Below are 18576 nucleotides of genomic sequence, written 5' to 3' on the forward strand. Positions count from 1 at the left end.
CAGGACAGGTCTTATCATTAAGATTCATGTAAGCGAATGCCTTAAACACGTACGTGTTGTTCGGGCGTAGCCCACGGTAAGTGTACGTGAACACATCTTGACCAGGAAGTGGCATCACCTTTAACGAAATGTGGAAATATTTGTCGGTCTGTTATGTCAGAAACGACACTCAAATACTACTAGTTCGCACGGCCTGCACGTTTATATTTAACATGCCAAATATGTTAACATTATAATAGAATACATGCAGTAGGGTACAGAAGCACTACAGCATTAGGGGATGTTGTGGTTAAACAATATGCGAACCATTGCGGTCTCATTGCATATAAGCACAACTAACAATCAACCCATGCTGTAAATCCTGAAGGACTTCTACACATTGATTTTACCTCAACTGCCTTTGAGTGAAAGCCGGTTTGATTCACGTACAACACCAAGTATTTGTCAGGCAAGCGGTTTTCAATGTTGTCTACGACATGAGGTGCTTGCCATTGTAACATCACCGTTATCGTGTGGTCATTGTGATTTCGGAATGCTTCGAGCATTGTGAAGTTGATTGGTGGTCCCGATGACGATGTCAAGTCTAGGTGAAGATATGAATTTTTGCATCACGGACCAATTACTTAACTCGTATCAGATGTATTGAACACATTACAATAGCGTGAAGCAAATCAAAGTTTAATGAATTGTTTTTTTGTATTTTGGCATCTTTAGAACCCGCAAATGCGGATTTCATTTACAAATAATATGAGACATAAACTCTTAAACTTCACTGTGTCGTTAACTGGTGCAGGATTCTTCTCTTGTCATGGCTGTTGTAACATGCACTTTACCAAACGTTTCAAAACCAAAGAAATGTCCAACAATACAACTCACTACTGAGTACTTGTTCACTGCGACAATACTTGTAAGCTGCTTGCTCGTCTACCGGATGCTTGTTGATGAGGTGATAGCCGCAGAATAGGTAGATGTCGCTGCTATGTAGAGCTTTACCAAAAACTCGTCTTCCGCGGTACCCGAAAATGTTAAAACAATACGAACGACCGAATCGGATAGGAAACGTGATGTTGGTTTGGTTCTGTAATCAGCAATCATTTGGGGTCAAATAAACTTACACAAACAATTAGTTGGGTTTGAGTTGTAATTCGTGTTTTGCACGTTTTTCCATCGTAGGCTGTGGAATACGGACTATACCATTTAAAACACCAGGCAAATAAGGAAATCAATTTTTAAAATATATTCATTTCAGGTGGAAACCAGCACGCGTGCCATTTTTGAAACAAAGGCGCGCCAAATTTGGTGGTTAACCTAAACCGACGTAAAAAATAAGACGAATCCAACGTTGCATTTGTCGTCGACCGTTCTATATGTGAAAATCATGAGTGTTGTCTCATTTCAGTATCGTCCTGTCTGGCAGGATGGTTGGTCATATATCCGGAAATTATTATTGGGGCATTTGGTGAGTACTAGCATTGCTCATGTAATCGGAAATACCTTCATTATGGCCTTTATTTGTCCCATTGGACAGGGCTGATCAACATAAGCGGCTGTAACGCAGATTTCTTCACTTTTGCAACCCTGTAGATCAACTGACTCGCACGGGTAGGAGCACTCCACATAATCCCCATTAACGTTCGTCACCCACATTTTCATGCCTATCATGGATTGGCAGTAGTGGTCGTGGAGGTCGTAGTAATAATCCGAGCCTGCAACAGATTGATAAACTAAAGACAATTTGTAACAGACTGTTTTTGGCAGACTATTTTGAATGGTTTTGTGGCACACGAGTCTTCCTCAAGATCTTTTATTGAAAAAGATTCAAACTGACCAACTTGATGTCTTATTTCGATATTTGAATTTGATTGTTAGTTCTCAAAAGTTTTTGTTTTTAAACCACACGAAACGTGTTCATTCTATGCTGTACAGTAAGCCATTCTCTGATTTGATGTAGATATACTCGCCTTTGACTGAAATGTGGTTGTCCCGGTCGAAAAAACAGTACATAAAACCATCGTAATCCTCATCTAAAAACCATAATACTCAACTCTTTCGGTATTTGAAACAACACTTAATACTTAATTGCACAGAAGACAACTAACTTTAACTTTGCCCAGTTGAAAATAACTGTATATTTTATTGAAAACAGATATGCGTTGAATTCCTATGACTTAGAAACTTCGTATGCAGCATGTCGTGTTTGTTTATTTGTACGCAAAAGACTGTGATTTCTATTTACTTTCCACTGTCCAGTTGAAGGTGACGCTGAGTTTGACGGTCGAGAGGTTTTTGTGACTGGGAAGGTACAGTTCAGGGTAATGGGATATCTGGATTTTCTTCAAGTCTCCAACCCCTGTTGGTATAACACTAAGATTAAAGCATATCATATAATTACTATCTCACCTATTCTTGTTTTACCGACCATTGCAAGTGTCAGACATTCTACAGATGCAATTTTTTACACATCTGCATACTATTAGACCTTTTTGTATTGTTTGAAAGCAATCATGCAATTAAACAGCTTTTTTGAAGTCGTTGCACTTATTTATGTCTCAGACTTTTGTGTCGGATGTCGCGTACAACTTGTCGCTTCGTGCGTTTTCTCTATTTGGGGCATCATTAGTTTTGCGTAAAGCTGTTAATCCTGAAGCACGGCATCCACGGCCTTATTTTAAACAGAATTTTGAATCCAAAAGCTAAGATTTTTTAGATTAAATGAACATCCAACTTCAATAGAAATTATGACATATATTTTGCAGTTGACTTACTTGAACAATTGTTTGCAGTCCGTTGTGCCTCGGTCGTGGCCACTAGTAAAAGGCAGAAACAGCTAAACGTGGAATGTTTCCACATCATGTTTTAAACTACATCTGTGGTTGCTGCAAAAAGTTTTTTTGTCTCTTTCAAGAAAATTTTTGTCTTTTTCAACAGAATTTCCGAACGTATATTATAAATTGTACAAGGATTAAAGCTTAACAACTTACGGATTTAGCATTATTGCATATCTACTGAGTAGAGACATTAGCTCGTACAAATCACACAGCTGTAAGTTGCTGCCGGGAGCATTTTTCCAAGCTTACTTGCTGCGCCATTCCTAACTAATGCGTTTTGAAGTACAACATCATATGGAAACGGTTACTAAGCCATGCAGGCAAACAGCTATCACTTGTGTACTTGTCTGCGGTGGCCCTTTTAACTGGAAATGTGCCTTTTTCCGTCTCACTGTACCGAAACCGCAACGGAGTACAGCCAACGCTACTCGTACCTGGAACTGAGGAAATGGTAAAATACCATGGTTTTGCTCACAATGCAAACGAGCTCTGCGCTGCCACGTCGTGATTAGTGTTTATCTTTGACCAATTGCATCGATGTTGTATTGTTAATGACTTTTCCTGTTCATGACTTATCGTGTCAAAGAGTATGTTGCTCGATTCCCGACGGAGGGCAATAAATATAAATTGTTTTATGAAGTATATTGCAACAATAACTAAGTATTTGATTGTACTGCAACCAATACATAGCGTAGATCTGATACTACCAACTCAATGGAAATGCAAACACATTATATTTTATAATTTGTATGTTCCAGTATGTTTGACAAACTCATGCAGTTAACCGAGTTCCAACAGGCTGAATATACAGTTGAATTTTATCACATAACATATACAGTGGAGCATGTAACTCCATTGGCAGTATGTCTTGTTCGTTTGCTTGTGAAACGCAATGTTAAATTGAAACACTGCCGGGGGTGCGCTGCTGCAAAAAGTCCAGGGGAGCGAATATAGAGGTAATTGCTCCAACAACATCAAATAGCGACTGCATTGATATTCAACAGCCTTGTAGCCCTGTGGTTCCCAAACTGTGCGTCGTGGCGTGTCCTGGCGCGACGTTTTGAGTTTCCGAGGTTAAATTTTAAACAAAAAATGCTTATGCTGGAAAAATTGATGCAAATATTACATTTTCTGCGACGATAGGTATGTTGTTTGACCTGTGACAAGACCGAGGTTTTGAACAATTTGTTGTGGAAAGAGTTTACTAAAATTTGTTGTTTGCTGAAAATTTTGTTTGCCTTTTTGATGAACCTTTCAACTAATGTACTAGAGTATTTATTGAACCTATTGTTAATTCACTCAAATACCTTAAAAAGAGTGGGTTCTGAAACTCTCTACTTGCCGTTTTTTTCTGCGTAAAAGGAAAAATAATTGAATTTAGGTGAGATTGCCTTTTTATTTTGCCCAAGCGCTTGGGGTATTGTTGTTCATTTACCCAACCACCTTGTTATTTTCTTGGCAGTGTATACACAAATATTCATCACACAATAATAAACAAAGGCATTTACTACTTCAAGCACGCCTTTCGGGGGCAACTATCAGTATTGTTGCAGCGATAGTTCCGCTTAGTTGCGGAGAATATTTGGACTGCATGCTCTGACGTTAGAGGCGAGTTGGACAATTGCTTGCGCATTTTGCGTCACACTAGTGTTATAGTCCAAATAAATCCAACAAAAATATGTACAACAGGGGTTTATTTACACATAAATTTCACTCACATAATTCTTCGACAGTGGGCGGAATACTCAACTCAAACACAGAAATCAACTCAAGCACAGAACAAAGTTAAATTGTCGTTTTGTCACTCTTGTGTTATTGGTAGCATTTGGGGCACACCGTTGACAACACAATATATTTGATAATTAAGCTACAGACAGTTATGCACACTGTTTCAACCATCAGTATGGTAACTAACGATGGTCTTGACTAACTAACCAAAGAAGACTATTTTACTGATATTGCAGTCGACGTCAATCTGTTAGGTAACAAACTACCGGAGACGAACCACAGTAGAACACACTATAGCCAAGCAACCGCCTGGAAACCAGTCGTATCTGTGTGCACAACTGTTTGCAGCTCACAGGTCATTATTGGCTGATTGCTTGTACGTGCATTTGACTTTGTTTTGGATTGAAATTCAGGTGTAAAATTACTACGGATTTTACGTGAAATTCTTGTGCACACAGTATCTCGGTAGGATATAGACCACCCTAGTTTCCAACTATTTAAACAATTTCATCAAAAGCAACGCGGAGATCGACCCCGGCTTGATGTCCAACATCACCATTAAACTGCGGGAAAATTTCTATATTGTTGACTTCAAAGTTGGTGCCAGTGGACCAAGGTGCCAAATGCTTCTCTCCGCCTGTTCCATCTAAGCTGTCAGTTGGCAAGATTTGTCGGTCCACTGTTCCACCACTTTTTACATCTTTTAGCTGCTCCTGGAGGTTGACGAAGGTCGGCCGGTTCATTGGCAACCACTGCCAACATTGTAGCATGAGGTTGTATCTATAAACATATTTAAACTTGTGGCCAACATGTGAAGTGGTGATACAAATGTTATGTTTTTGAAACAGGTTTAAACCAAAATTAACTGCCCGCGATACATAAACGTGCTAGACCGTGCTGTACTATGATAGCAAGTTAATCAAATGTGCTCATACCAACATGTGTAGTCCTCTGGTGCGTTATGTTTCAATTAACGAAAGTTACAGTAAGGATTTCGTATTGATGCACTGAGCTCACAATTTCCAACACTTACAGATGATCGTTGCACGACGTGGGCTTTGGCATCCTGTACCCCTTTTCCAGTGAATAAAAGAGATGACTCTGTTCAATTTCAGGGTATGGTGTGGCACCCACTGTTACCATTTCGTGAAGTAATATGCCGAAAGACCACCTTGAATATAAGAAAGCACTATTTGTTATGTGGTCGATTAGGCCAAATCGCCCCGGGGTCAAAAGTACCCCGTTCTCTAAAAGGGTTACACTGTCTGCCTGATTCTGTATTTTCTAGGACGGGCCCAGTGTGTTATATCTAATGATATAAACAACTTACACGTCACTTCGCCACGTAATAGGGACTTTCCCTCCCATCATCCGTTCGGGGCTGACCCACTTGAACGGAACTCGTCGCTCGGTGGCGCCCTTGATCATGCCGTAGCGGTAAACGTCGTTGGCCAGACCAAAGTCAGAAATTTTACACTGCATGTTCTGCAAAGTTTGGATGTTGCTTACGTATAGGAAACTGACAAAACATTGTGAATTAATATCCATTACATGCAATTTCGAATCCTCATAAAATCAGTCACCGTAGTGCAAGCTTTAACGCTATCTGCGCCCAATTTAACACCATGCAAAATGAACGTTTGGGTTTTCGGGGATACTTGCCTCTCCCACTAAAATGTTTCTGGCCGCGACATCCCCGTGAATAATCTTAGAGGAGGCGAGAAAATGTAAACCTCCGGCGATTTGTCGCCCAATCTGGTAGAGATTGGACTCACTGAAGTTGTAGATTGGATTCTGGTTTCTCTTGGATGCCTTCAAACCAAATTACGTATCTTGTGTTTGGTCAATACTGTAAAGAACCGGCGCAGTAAATCTGTACTATGGAAAACAGCAGACAGCATCCATTGCCGTAGCTGGGGGACATGTAGGGACCATAGCTTCCCTAACTCAAAAATACTGATATTTTGGTTATGCGATTGTTCAATTATGGTTTGACTTGTACTGAAAGCACGAGGACGACTGGTCGTTGTTTGCATTGTGCGTTGAACTTTGATCTGACCACTGGCAGAAACGCAACGGGGAATCCAGCTTTACGTCTTAATCGCTGGGTTTACAGCGATTAATATCGGAAAATCGAATACTCCTACGTAGGTACCAGCATATTTGCTGACGTGAGATAGGAATTTCCATGATATGTGCGGATCACTCCCGATCGTGTAAATGTCAACCTTGTCGGTTGCAAAAATTTCACTGCAACCCTGAAATCTTTGGTTTCCTTTTCCCCCTGACATTTTATTGATATTAATGCCCACCAAAAAGGTTATCATGCGGATCGACCGTTGTGGTTTGAATGGTTTTGGTTAGGAGCCGTTTGTTATTGTTTCAAGATGTTAACACCCATGCTCCTTACAGCGTTATCCCACGTACGACGCCAGGTAATGTTGAGAGGCGTTGCTGTCAGCACTTAATGTCTCGCATGACGTCATAAATAAGGAAACGATTTCTATCCTAACCTCCCTGCAATCCCAGAGGAAATGAAGCAAATCTCCATATTTCATGTACTCGGTCACCAACAATGGTGATTCGCACTCGTTGTCCGCATCCAGCTTTGTCGTGCACACCCCAATGATCCCCATAATGGAGTCGTGCGGCCCAAGCGACATTAGGAGCGCCATTTCAGCCAGGAAATCCTCTCTGTATGCAACCGCATGAAGAGCTGCAAGAAAGCAAAGCCATTTGATTTACAAATTTTCGGTGAACATGAATTTGGTAAATGTTTCTCAGGCGTAGGCTGGTTTGATTGGGGTAACAGTTGCTGGTAATAATACAATAAAGATCTTATAAAATTTCAATATATAATAACCACGTTTCAAAATGGAAAATAAATGTAATAGGCTGTAAGCTATAAGTTAAACAGTAAAATTGACTGAACATGTAGGCTGCTGTTGCCAACTACCTCCAAGTCACACTGAATAGCAATGGTAGCAAAACTTGGAGATTTGTGCCTCAGGTTTCTTATGTGCGATATATTTAAATGTCTGCCAGGTGCCTGGCAACAAAGGCATCCGACAACCAAATCAATTTTCTTTAGTTTCTTTTACGAAAATGCCCGACAAATTTATTCACAAATCGTGTCAAGGCTTGCAGAGTAAGCTTTGGAAATCTTTTAACGGCTGGTACTTTGCAACTGAATTGAAATAACCTGTCAACGATTTCACGGCAACTTCCTTTTTCGATCCAATGTCGTGCCAGGTTGCTCTGTAAACGACTCCAAAGTTTCCCCTTCCGAGTACGTCTGAAATTTAGTGATGAAAGCCGTTATCTTTAAATTGCCTGAGCGAGTAAATAAGTAAGCGGTTAGTGTCAATGTTTATGGTTTTGATGGCAAAGGTGAATTAATCGGGGCGGTTTCCATTATAGTTGTACGTTTATTTTATCCCAAACCTCAGAACAGTTTAGTTCAAGTTATTTTGGAAAAAGGCAAAATTCTTGCCCCAAACTATATATAAAGTAATGGCAAACCGTGTAAAGCCAGGTTGTTTCGATCTATTTCCCACTTTTGTCCAAATACAGGACCCATGTTGGTCATTTGAAGATGGTTTTCGAACTGAGAGTAGTTTAGAAAAGGCGCCAGGTCTGCCAGAGATTCGCCGGCGACAAACCGCGATTGGTCGAATATGAGTCTCCTTTATACAACAAGAATATAAATATAACCATCATATTATAGCAGCCCTTGTAAGTAATATTACGAAATCATCTGCCACTGAGTCTTTGTTGGCCGTAAGATAAAAACTTTCGTTCAGAAAATCGTTTTTGTGAAAGGTTTGTCCAACAATAGTAATCGATTCACGGTGTTTGCAAGTTACCTATTGTCAATGCAGAGTGGATTTACATACCACCAACTACATTCAATGACATCGACGGTCTGTAACCAAAATTATTCAAAAAATCGACTTCTGCCTTTTGGTAATCCACCCACATATTTGTGTTGGAAACTTACTTTCTCATTCGTTTTCGTCGACGTCTGGTGACGAAGAACATAAGAAGACACACGGTGACCAAACATACGGTCACAAGAACAACGATCACGGGGTTTATCATTTTCCTACAGCTGTTGTATCCATCACCGGTGTAACCCTCGCTGTAAAGAATATTTATGCCTATATGGCAATCTTTGAAGCGTTATTTAGTGTTCAAATTGAAAAAAAAACAATTTGTTAGGAATATAAACAAAAGAGCGGCCTTGAATGCAACTCATTGTGGTGAATTTGCAGTCGCAATCCGATACGTTACACCACGACCGAACAACTGTTTGGAACTAATATTGCTGCTCTCGATGAGGCGAAATCACGAAAAAAACAATATACAGCCAGCAATAATGCCAAGCTAGATTGCCTTTGGTTTAGGCATTTTAATGCAACGTTGCGTAAATGTGTTTGTGCAAGTAGTTGTTTTCAAACAGAATTGTGATCAATTTACATTGTTGCGGGCACTGTGATCAAAGTGTAGATGGGATGGTTTCAAAAATGCGATCCGCACTGCTAATAAAGCGGACGACATCCTTTGGCTTTAAAGAAACTGCTCGATGTCGTTTATGTTCTTAATATGTCATGCACAGAAAATCTAACAAAATAGCTCTGAAACTTACTCGCAAGAGCAATCATAACCTAGTTCGGGTGCTGGCCTGTCTTTGCATATTGCAGTCGTGGCACATTTAGCTGTAGATCCGTGACAGGCGTTGTAGTCTTTGCAGCCGGTCCCGCCAATGAACTGATCCACCCCGTCACCACTGTATCCGGGTTTGCAGGTGCATTTCAAAATAGAACGATCTTTACTGAGAACCTCACAATATGCATGTGGATCGCAGTGACGTTCTTTCACAGTTTCGTCGACCGGACAGGGATCCCAATCTAAACAGAATGATTTGATTGAAGTTTTTCCTGATCATTTTGCGGCTGAAATATATAAAGCAGAGTTCAAGAACCACCAAATGCATCGAGAACCAAATGCAAAAAGTAAGAAACAAACCTTAAATACAAAAACGTTTTTCCAACTAAAGTATCAAAATGAAATCTTTGCGACACAGATGTCACAAAACTATTATTAAGCGGGTATTCTTTAGTTGGCCTTTTATTGCTATAATGATTATTTGTTACCTATTTCCTTCTGATATCATATATTGGAAAACTTTTGAAACGTAAATCGTGATTAGAAATGATTTGTTAGATCTTCAGAATCGAATTCTCAAACCTTCAAAGAAGTATTCCAAGTATGCGGGGGATCCATAGTTTTGGCACCAGTGGTCGTTCCCAATACAAACTTTATCCAGGTTTATGTACGCAGTCACGAGGAACAAGTATGTGGCATTCGGAGGTAGTTTTTGATACGTGAAGTTGAACAAAGTTTCTCCGTCCTGCGCTTCGATCTTTCGAAGTGAAACAGATGTAAAAAATTGGTCGGTTTCACCATGACGAAGCTAAACGTTACATGTACAAACAAATAGAAAAAAAACATCAGAAATGTGACGGATCTGCCGTTACAAATCAATGTAATATTCCTAGGGCTCCAAAAGAAGTAACAGACGATCACACCAGTATAAGATCATTATTTAAGAAACATTAATTTCGCCTAATGGCATCTTCAATTTCTGTCGTAGAAAGTAGATTTTTTTATCGTTTTAATCGCTTTGTTTTTTGTCGTGGTAGCCAGTAAGTGGACTTACTGTGGATTAATTTTGTTGTTGTTTTTGTTTTTGTTGTGGTTTTAATTAATTAATTTAATTTTTTATTGCTATTCTATTTTCAGACAGAAATTGAAGATGCCTTTTGTCGAATTCTTAAACAAAGATCTTATACTGGTGTGATTGTCTGTTACTCCTTTTGAATTAATGAAGAATTCATTGGAAAAACACTTTCGACATTGAATGATTTCATAGGTTGTCGTGTGTGTACTTACTACCAATAGTTTTGAGAATGTATGATCCATTACGTAGCGCAAGCGATACTCAGGAGGTAAACTGTTGGTGATAACATCAAGAATGTGAGGTGCTTTCCACTGCAAGACTACAGTTATTGTATGGTCTGTGTGGTTGCGGTACCAATCGACCATAGTGAAGTTTAGTGGTGGCCCCGAAGACGAAGTCAAGTCTAAATTACAAATGTATTGAATGTGGTACGCGTTCTTTGTGGTAAAACAAATGTAGACATGGTAGACGTTGGTCATATTATTGAATATTTAAAGGTAATTAAAATTACCAGTAAGCCTTTTTGTGCTCCAGTTTTGAAAATATCATTACAAGATACATTTTGGTCTTGAAAATATAAATCCTTTCAGCCTGGACAAGAAATGTACACTCACTACTCAGTACTTGTTCACGGCGACAATACTCGGAAGCTGCTTGCTCGTCGACAGGATGCTTGTTGATGAGGTGATAGCCACAAAACAGATACACGTCATGGCCATAATTCCTGTCTACGCCAATTATACATCGGCCTCTATAAGGCATAATGTGGAATGTGTAGGAACGACCGAACCGGATGGGAAACGTGATATTTGTTTGATTCTGAAAACAACCGTAAAATGTCTAGAACCAACGTGAATCCAAGACAGCACCTTTATGAGGATGTTCATGTAAATTTTGTAGTTTTCTGGGCAATTTTGTGTTTTTTTTCGCTGGGTGGAAATTTTTAAGTACCTGTAATTTAACATTTGGACGTTCTCATACCTTCATGATTGTTTTTATCTGTCCCATTGGACATGGCCGGTCCACTTCGTCCAATGCAGTAACGCAACTTTCCGAGCTTGTGCAGTTCGTCACGTCCTCTGATTCGCAAGGGTATTTGCACTCCACAAGTTCTCCGTCAACGTTTGTGACCCACATTTTCATGCCGATCAACGCCTGGCAGTATTCGTGCTTCTTATATTCGTTTTCTGTTAACGAAATATGGTTGTAGACCTCATCGCGTGATTATAAAAACGAAGGTTCTATGCTTTGTCGTTTATGCGAACTTTCCGCAGCACTTTATGTAGATCTAACGATCTAAGTAATTCAATGCGAATCAATTCCAAGTGACTAATTTCCACTTACGCGTAAGCAAGTGCTACATTGTGCATGACAAAATGTTGTTTCATATGTTGTAATGTGCCTTGAAATGTTTTTTGTTTTAAATTTTGATTCGAGGTACTTGCCGTAGGCCAACGTATCGTCGTCACTGTCAAAAAAGCAATACATGAATCCGTCGTGATCGTCTCCTAAAACAAATTGGTGTTGAAGCGATAGAGCTAATAATGATTTTTAATGAGAGCAGACAGGGCCACTGTTTCCGCAAAATACCGTTCAGTAAATATTTTTTACAGTCAGCAATAAGATGTGTGCTGAGTTAAATGAATATCTTTGAAACAACTCTGTGTAAGACTCTCTTGACACCTTCGCAGAGAATGCATAACAAAATTACCCACATATGATCAGCATCTGTCTGCAGCTTATACACAATTAACACTACCCACCCTTCACTGTCCAGTTGTAAGTAACGCTAAGTTTTGCGGTCGAGTGGTTGGTATGATCGGAAAGGTGAAGATTAGGGTAATAGAATGTCTCGACAACCATCAATTCATCATTCTGTAAACTAAGATTTTGGCAACCGACTCCCCCAATGGATCGGTCAATCCCATCACCGCTGTAGCCAGGTTTACAGGTGCAGTTTATTCGTGAACGATCTTTGCTGAGGATCTCACAAAACGCATGCGGATCGCAATGACGTTCTATCACTTCTCTGTCTATTGGGCAGGGATTCCAATCTGTGGAAAAGTAATTTCATCATACCACAATAGAAAAGACGACTTTCTACAGCAATTACACCTCAGCCACGGCCACCACCACAGACACTTTATGTTAGTCAGTGGTTTTTGATAATTTATTTTCAATTTTTTGAATTTAATCATGCAAGGAGTTTTTAAGCTAAGCCAATCTCTGCACAAACCTTCAAAGAATTCTTCTATTTCTGCCGCAGTCCCAAAGTTTTCGCAATTTTCTCCACCAGGACAGGTCTTATCATTAAGATTCATGTAAGCGAATGCCTTAAACACGTAGGTGTTATTCGGGCGTAGCCCACGGTAAGTGTACGTGAACACATCTTGACCAGGAAGTGGTATCACCTTTACGAAATGTGGAAACATTTGTTTGTGTGCTATGTCAGAAACGACATTCAAATACAACGGGTTCAAGCACGGCCTGTACGTTTATATTTAACATGTCAAATATATTAACATAGTAATAGAATACATGCAGTAGGGTACAGAAGCACTACAGCATTAGGGGATGTTGTGGTTACACTATATGCGAACCATTGCGGTCGCATTGCATATAAGCACAACTAACAATCAACCCATGCTGTAAATCCTGAAGGACTTCTACACATGGATTTTACCTCAACTGCCTTTGAGTGAAAGCCGGTTTGATTCACGTACAACACCAAGTATTTGTCAGGCAAGCGGTTTTCAATGTTGTCTACGACATGAGGTGCTTGCCATTGTAACGTCACTGTTATCGTGTGGTCCTTGTGATTTCGGAATGCTTCGAGCATTGTGAAGTTGATTGGTGGTCCCGATGACGATGTCAAGTCTAGATTAAAATATGAATTTTTGCATCACGGACCAATTACTTAACTCGTTTCGGATGTATTACAATAGCGTCAAGCAAGTCAAAGTTTAATGAGTTTTTTTGCATTTTGGCATCTTTAGAACCCGCAAAAGCGGATTTCATTCACAAATAATATGAGACATAAACTCTTAAACTTCACTGTGTCGTTAACTGGTGCAAAATTATTCTCTTGTCATGGCTGTTATAACATGCACTTTACCAAACGTTTCAAAACCAAAGAAATTTCCAACAATATACAACTCACTACTGAGTACTTGTTCACTGCGACAATACTTGTAAGCTGCTTGCTCGTCGACCGGATGCTTGTTGATGAGGTGATAACCGCAGAATAGGTAGACGTCGCTACTATGTAGAGTTTTACCGAAAATTCGTCTTCCGCGGTACCCGAAAATGTTGAAATAATACGAACGACCGAATCGGATAGGAAACGTGATGTTGGATTGGTTCTGTAATCAGCAATCATTTGGGGTGAAATAAACTTACACAAACAATTAGTTGGGTTTGAGTTGTAATTCGTGTTTTGCACGTTTTTTCATCGTAGGCTGTGGAATACGGACTATACCATTTAAAACACCAGGCAAATAAGGAAATCAATTTTTAAAATATATTCATTTCAGGTGGAAACCAGCACGCGTGCCATTTTTGAAACCAACGCATGCCAAATTTGGTGGTTAACCAAAACCGACATAAATTCCGCGAAAATAAGACGAATCTAACGTTGCATTTGTCGTCGACCATTCTATATGTGAAAATCATGAGTATTGTCTGATTTCAGTATCGTCCTGTCTGGCAGGATGGTTGGTCATATATCCGGAAATAATTATTGGGGCATTTGGTGAGTACTAGCATTGCTCATGTAATCGGAAATACCTTCATTATGGCCTTTATTTGTCCCATTGGACAGGGCTGATCAACATAAGCGGCTGTAACGCAGATTTCTTCACTTTTGCAACCCTGTAGATCAACTGACTCGCACGGGTAGGAGCACTCCACATAATCCCCATTAACGTTCGTCACCCACATTTTCATGCCTATCATGGATTGGCAGTAGTGGTCGTGGAGGTCGTAGTAATAATCCGAGCCTGCAACAGATTGATAAACTAAACACAATTTGTAACAGACTGTTTTTGGTATACTATTTCGAATGGTTTTGTGGCATACGAGTCTTCCTCAAGATGTTTTATTAAAAAAGATTCAAACTAACCAACTTGATGTCTTATTTCGATATTTGAATTTTTTTGTTAGTTCTCAAAAGTTTGTGTTTTTAAACCACACGAAACTTGTTCACTCTGTGCTGTACAGTAAGCCATTCTCTAATTTATGTAGATATACTCGCCTTTGGCTGAAATGTGGTTGTCCCGGTCGAAAAAACAGTACATAAAACCATCGTAATCCTCATCTAAAAACCAAAATACTCAACTCTTTCGTTATTTGAAACCACACTCAATACTTAATTGCACAGAAAACACTTAACTATAACTTTGCCCAGTTTGAAATAACTGTATATTTTTTTATGCGTTAAATTCCTATGACTTTGAAAAACTTCGTATGCAGCATGTCGTGTTTGTTTATTTGTACTCAAAAGACTGTGATTCCTATTTACTTTCCACTGTCCAGTTGAAGGTGACGCTGAGTGTAACGGTCGAGAGGTTTATGTTACTGGGAAGGTACAGTTCAGGGTAATGGGATATCTGGATTTTCTTCAAGTCTCCAACCCCTGTTGGTATAACACTACGATTAAAGCATATCATATAATTACTACCTCACCTATTCTTGATATACCGACCATTGCAAATATCATACATTCCACAGATGTATTTTTTTTACCCATCCGCATACTATTAGACCTTTATATATTCTTTGGAAGTAATCATGCAATTAAACAGCATTTTTAAAACCGTTGCACTCATTTATGTCTCAGACATTTGTGTCGGATGTCGCGTACAACATGTCGCTTTGTGCGTTTTCTCACTATTTGGTGCACCATTAGTTTTGAGTAAACTTGTTATCCCAGAAATACGTCATTCATGTAGTTTGCGGCTTTATTTTAATAGTAAACCAAAGGCTAACACTTGTTAGATTAAATGAGCGTCCAACTTTGATATAAATTATAATATTTTGCAGTGGACTTACGATCTTCATTTGAACAATTGTTTGCAGTTTGTTGTGCCTCGGACGTGGCCACTAGCAAAATGCAGAGACATCTGAACGTGGAATGTTTCCACATCATGTATTAAACTACATCTGTGGTTGCTGCAAAAAGTGTTTTTTGTCTCTTTCAACAAAATTTTTGTCTCTTTCAACAGAATTTCCTCACGTATATTATTAGTTGTACAAGGATTAAAGCTTGACAACTCACGGATTTAGCATTATTGCATAGCTACTGAGTAGACACATTAGCTCGTAATCACATAGCTGTAGATTGCAGCCGGGAGCATTTTTCCAAGCTTACTTGCTGCGCCATTCCTAACTAACACGTTTTGAAGTACAACATTATATGAAAACGGTGACTAAGCCATGCAGGCAAACAGCTATCAGTTGTATACTCGTCTGCGGTGGCGCTTTTAACTGGAAATGTGTCTTTTTTCGTCTCACTGTACCGAAACCGCAAAGGAGTGCAGCCAACGCCACTCGTACCTGGAACTGAGGAAATTGTAAAATCCCATGGTTTTGCTCACAATGCAAACGAGCTCTGCGCTGCCACGTCGTGATTAGTGTTTTTCTTTGACCAATTGCATCGTTGTTGGATTGTTAATGACTTTCCCTGTTCATGACTTATCGTGTCAAAGAGTATGTTGCTTGATTCCGAACGAAGTGCAACAAAGATAAATTGTCTCATGAAGTATATTGAAACAATAACTAGGTATTTGATTGTACTGCAACCAATACATAGCGTAGATCTGATACTACCAACTCAATAAAAATGCAAAAACGCATTATGATTTAGAATTTGTATAATTCGAGTATGTTTGACAAACTCATGTAGTTAACCGAGTTCCAACAGGCTGAATATACAATTGAATTTTATCACATAACATAAACAGTGGAGCATGAGCTTCATAGGCAGCATGTCTTGTTAGTTAGCTTATAAAAACGTAATGTTAAATTGAAACACTGCCGGGGGATGCACTGCTGCAAAAAGTCTTGGGGCACTAATATAGAGATAATGCATGAACAGTTACTATTTCTTTTTGTTTTCGAGTCAAATATTACATTTTGTGCGACGATAGGTATGTTGTTTGACCTGCAACAAAACTGAGGTTTTGAACAATTTTTTGTTGAAACAGTTTTCTAAAATTTATTGTTTGGTGAAAACTTTGTTTGCCTTTTTGGTGAACCTTTCAACCAATGCAATAGAGTATTTATTCAACCAATTGTTAATTCACCCAATTACCTAAAAACAGTAGGTTCTGAAATTATCTACTTAACGTTTTTTTTTCTGCGTGAAAGAAAAAGTAATTTAATTTAGGTAAGATTGACTTTATATTTTGCACAAGCGCTTAGGGTATCGTTGGTTATTTACCCAACCACCTTGTCACAATAATATCCAATTTCGTTGGCAGTATACGCATAGATTCATCATACAATAATAAACAAAGGCATGGAAGAGAATACAACTTTCAGCAAAGGTCCATGTGTTCGACAACAGGAAAAAAACACATCCTTGTGAAAAGTTTATTCAGGAATGGAATTCCATCCACTGAGGTTGCAAGTTACTCATTGTCAATGCAGAGTGGGATTTCTTCACGTGCTACATTCAATGACATCGACGGTCTGTAAACAAAATTATTCAAAAAATCGACTTCTGCCTTTTGGTAAACGACCCACATATTTGTGTTGGAAACTTACTTTCTCATTCGTTCTCGTCGACGTCTGATGACGAAGAACATAAGAAGACATACAGTAACCACACATACGGTCACAAGAACAGCGATCACGGGGTTTATCATTTTCCTACAGCTGTTGTATCCATCACCGGTGTAACCCTCGCTGTAAAGAATATTTATGCTTATATGGCAATCTTTGAAGCGTTATTTAGTATTCAAATTGAAAAAAAAACAATTTGTTAGGAATATAAACAAAAGAGCGGCCTTGAATGCAACTCATTGTGGTGAATTTGCAGTCACAATCCGATACGTTACACCACGACCGAACAACTGTTTGGAACTAATATTGCTGCTCTCGATGTGGCGAAATCACGAAAATAACAAAATACAGCCAGCAATAATGCCAAGCTAGATTGCCTTTGGTTTAGGCATTTTAATGCAACGTTGCGTAAATGTGTTTGTGCAAGTAGTTGTTTTCAAACAGAATTGCGATCAATTTACATTGTTGCGGGCACTGTGATCAAAGTGTAGATGGGATGGTTTTAAATATGTCATCCACACTGCTAATATAGCAGACGACATCCTTTGGCTTTATAGAAACTGCTCGATGTCGTTTATGATCTTAATATGTCATGCACAGAAAAGCTAACGAAAGCTAACTCACTCGCAAGAGCAATCATAACCTAGTTCGGGTGCTGGCCTGTCTTTGCATATTGCAGTCGTGGCACATTTAGCTGTAGATCCGTGACAGGCGTTGTAGTCTTTGCAGCCGGTCCCGCCAATGAACTGATCCACCCCGTCACCACTGTATCCGGGTTTGCAGGTGCAGTTCAAAATAGAACGATCGTTGTTGAGAACCTCACAATATGCATGCGGATCGCAGTGACGTTCTTTCACAGTTTCGTTGACTGGACAGGGGTCCCAATCTAAACAGAATGATTATGTTGAATCTAATCTAGGTGGTCTTTTTGCGGAAATAATATAAAATAGAGTACTTAAACCCCAAATGCATCGAGAACCTAATAGACACGGGTCTCAATGCAAAATTGTTTTGCCAAATGAGTTACATACGTGTCCAAGAAAAGGATATCACAAACTAGTAGCGGTTATTTATTGGCCTACCCTTTATCGCTGTGATGATTGCTTGTTTTGTTATAACCTTTAGAATATAATTCTCAAACCTTCAAAGAAGTATTCCATGGAAGTGGGGGTTCCATAGTTTTGGCACCAGTGGCCTTTCCCTGTACACACTTTATTCAGGTTTATGTACGCAGCCACGAGGAACAAGTATGTGGCATTCGGAGGTAGTTTTTGATACGTGTAGTTGAACAAAGTTTCTCCGTCCTGCGCTTGGATCTTTCGAAGTGAAACAGATGTAAGAAATTGGTCGATTTCACCACGACAATGTTAAATAGTGCTGCTACACTATTTTTATAATACATCAAGTTGGTCTTCCCTTGGATGTTGACAACTATTTTTGGAGTATTGTGAAATACTCAACTTGCATTCTTAGATAAACACGGTTTACTGCAAT

This window comes from Ascidia mentula, chromosome 3, assembly GCF_947561715.1.
Source record: "Ascidia mentula chromosome 3, kaAscMent1.1, whole genome shotgun sequence".
NCBI classification, from domain to species: Eukaryota; Metazoa; Chordata; class Ascidiacea; order Phlebobranchia; family Ascidiidae; genus Ascidia; species Ascidia mentula.